The following is a 4,166-nucleotide window of genomic DNA, read 5'->3' on the forward strand; positions in this document are numbered from 1 at the left end:
AAGCTTAGGATTCCAATTAGTTTAGTAAAAATAGGGGCAAATCTAGAACCAAAAACTTCATGGTTTCTTATCTAAATAACACCGACACATATAACAAATTAAAATATACTAATAGCACGGGTCGGGTGAAAATATAAACGCTTTTAGAATTGTATCCAACGAAGTTTTATAGCTTGAAATATATTGATGACAACATCTTAATCAAAACTTTCTAATACATTTTTTTCACAAGATAAAATTTCATAGTTGGTCTTTTTGTCGAATCAGCGTGCGACATGTACTCGTGTGTTTGATTTAATGGAGCACAAAACTCAAAAGTATAGGCGACGATTCAGTTGTGGGCTTGTATTATTATTATTATTATTATTATTATTATTATTATGTTAAATTTTAATTTTAATGGATTAGGCTAATTTTTGTTGGATAAATTTTAAGTTGGTTTAGGCATTGTGCCATTTTATATGGATTGTAATATACAAATAACACATAGGTATTTAAAAATCCGATACATATTTTTGTTTTTACAAAAAAATTATTAGGTAGTTTCTTCATAAATTCTAAGGTAGTTCCCCTAAAATTTTACAATATAATTAAGCTTACAATTAAGTTAATTAGGTGGGTCCTAGGACCCACCTTGGTATAACCATAGCTACGCCCCTGTAAATAAGGTATGGATGTATGATGTTTTGAGTAAGTTTTATTAGTCTTTTTTTCAGTAATAAGACATGGAGAACAAGTAGATTCATAGAAAATTCCTCTCTCTTCTGTTTTGTTTTTCCCATATTCAATTGTTCTTTTTTCTACATAGTTAAGTTCTGCTACATTCCTCATTCCCAAGTAAATTGATCTATGTTAAGCCTTGTTATGATTTCCCTATTCAATTTCCTTCTTTGTTTATGGATAAGGTTGATTTCCCTATTTAGTTCCCCTCTTTTTTTATGACACACATTCGTAGAATCAGGTAAATTGATTCCTAAATAATCGTATTCTGAAAGAATCAAGAGAATTGATTCCAACATTTAGTTTCATAGCTGAGGAAATACAATTGATCACAAAAGACAACATCCAAGGACCGAAGATGCATTATCCCATCTTAACTAGACCCAACTATGTTGCATAGGCGATGAAGGTAAAGGTGTTCATTGAAGCGTAGGAGGTTTGGGATGCGATTGAACCTAAGAATCCCCAAAACCCGGTTGGTATAAAGAAGGATAAGATAGCAATGGAAGTGATTTATCAAGCCATCCCATAAAAGATCTTGTTGTCGATAGCGGATAAGAAAAAGACAAATGAAGAGTGGGAAACACTCAAGATCATGTATATGGGTGCAAATCGAGTTCGAACAGTGAAAGTGTAGTCTCTAAAGGTGGGGTTCGAGATTCTTAGCATGAAAGAATCTGAGTCAGTTGATGATTTTTTTTAGCAAAAATTGATAATATCGTTAGCAACATCCGGGCGTTGGGTGATACCATCAACCATCGAGCACTCTTTTGATCATGATACCATGTCTATTGAAGAGGTTGTCGGAAGACTCGAATCTCGTGATGAGAGAATTTGTAGGCATGTTGAACATGAAGAACAAGATAAAATGAAACTGGTACTTACTCACCAAAAATGGATAAAGAGGTACAAAAACAAAACAAAGACCATGTGTGTTCGCTAGGCGAAAGCAATCGAAGCAACACACAAAACCAAGGTGGTCGAGGAAGAAGTCATAGTGGAAATTACGCAAATCGTGGAGGTCATGGAAGAGGCAACAACCATTAGTCTTGTGAAAACACTCGTGGTGCGTATGATAATCAAGATAAGAGTCACATCCAATGTTACAATTGACAAGAATATGGGCACTATGTTGCAAAATGCAAGAACCAAAGACGAGAGAGAATATGAAGGAAACCTAGCCTAAGCTCACATCGATGATGAGCCAACTTTGCTAATGGTTGTACTGTTGGATTAGATGTCTAAGTTCATAACTATTTCTGGGATGTACTTGACCCGGTTGGCATGATCCCTTTGGGTTGCATGGCATTGCAAAACTTGGATAGACTAAATGAGAGAAAGGACACTTAAGGATTATTAATATATTATAAGTTCTAAGATATTAATAATATTATCTAATTAGTATTGATCAAAGAATTAATTTGGAATTAATTAAGTGACCAAAAAGAGACTAATTAAATATATGGGGTTGATTGTCTAAATAATCTATTCATATATAGTGGGATAATGATCCATTGTTTGTATGGATTGGGCTAAAACCCATATGGTGCACCACGGATAATCCATGGAGGTTACAAACCCATGGATCAGGGAATATGAAAAGCCATGACAATTAGGGTTTACATGGTGTAACCCTACTTGTGCCACAACTATATAAAGACCCCTAGTCTAGAAAAATCGGCACTACTTGTACAAGATAGAGGACTAGACAATTTTGAGGTGTAAGTGAACTTCTCTCAAGTCTATTCCAAGAGTTGTAGTGTTGTGTGAGACATTTGAGGCATCACACTTGAGGTTCTAGGCTCACAGGGTTCTCAAGGAATCCAAAGGACAAAATGTATGTTCTTCTTCTAGCATTTATGTTTCAAAGTTCCCCATGGTATGCTAGATAGCTTAAAAAACCTTGGAAAATCAATTTTGCATGTATCATAGTAAAACATAGATCCAAGGTTTCTAAGGTTGCATGTACACTTAGGAGTGTTAGAATGCTCAAAACCCAACTGTGGTATCAGAGCATAGGCTTGTTTTCTTGATATTTGATGTAAACTTGCTAAAAAACTCGAAAAATTGGCTATCTGGATAGTGGACTCGCCGAGTCCATGGGGGGACTTGACGAGTCTATCCCTATATTCAACCAACTCGACGAGTCAGTTCATGCACTCGACAAGTTGGCTTGTCAGATTGCAGTTTTTCGACTTTTGCTGTTGGAAATGGACTAGAAACATTACCCTAAACTGTTTTGGTCTTATAAAACCTGTTTTAGATGGTGTAATGGTTATGCTAATCCGTTTTCAATAGCTATTATCAAAATTTCAAGTTTCATATGGTTAATTTTATGATTCTTGAAATTGTTGATATGCATGTTCATGAACTTATGAGTTTAGAAGATCATAGGAATTATTTGTAACTTGCTTCTTAGTTTAATTCTTGATCATTATGTGTTTTAATGGAATCCATAATTTGTCCTCAAGTTATCGATTACCAAAAGTCATCCTTTTAAAGTCCATTAAAGAAACACATATGTTACATAAAATGAAAAGTCTCTCATTTTAATAAACCATTTAACTTATAAGTTATGAAAGATGAAAAGTTTTGAAAGTTACAAAACATGCCCTCAAGTTTTGGAACATGTAAAGTCAGTTTAAAAACTTTAGTTCCAACCCCTAGAATTTTAAAAGTTAAAATTCAACCCTTATACTTTATAATATTCTAAGTTTAATTATAATTATATATGTATAAGAATAAGTCGTTTTACCGTTAGTAGGCCTCATTCACGAAGCCGATCTATAAGGGGGTATAAGGCTACTGCCTATAAAATGGCAGCTTAATGGTTGTCGACTCTCACCCATCGTTTTCTTGACCGGTGGAGGGTCGTTAGCCGAACGGATAAGACAAGGACTATAAATCTTCCTTAAAAGTATTAATGATAAATATAAATTAACTAAATGTTTTATAAATTCCCAATCTTAGTTACTTTAGGAAAACTTGAATAAGGTGCTAACCCATGAAATTACACTTTGCACTTTGCTTAAGTCGGTTAGTGGAGCGCATGTGGTTAACCAGAACACTAGCTGGACTTAACAAGGTAGGCAAAGGGTAACTTGATGTTTATCACAGTATCGATGGAGCACGTGTGGTTAACCGACACATCGATTAAGGGGTAAAACATTAAGGGTACCAAGTAATTTGCATGGTTACTTCACACCTTGTTTTGTGATCCTCGACATCCCAGTCACAAAACCTAAAGGGCACACTCGAGGTTGAAACATGTCATTGAAAAGTTCAATGAATCTCAAAGAATCTAGGAGTTTCAAAACCAATTAAAACCTATTAATTATTTCGTTTTTCATGGTGGAAATTGGTGAATCGTCATTCGCCTACCTTCAAATATTCTATAGCTTGGATTACGACATCCCTCTTCCAAGTTATAAAATATTGTGTCGGAT

Source organism: Lactuca serriola, chromosome 6 (assembly GCF_051521515.1).
Source record: "Lactuca serriola cultivar US96UC23 chromosome 6, Lser_US96UC23_V15, whole genome shotgun sequence".
NCBI classification, from domain to species: domain Eukaryota; kingdom Viridiplantae; phylum Streptophyta; class Magnoliopsida; order Asterales; family Asteraceae; genus Lactuca; species Lactuca serriola.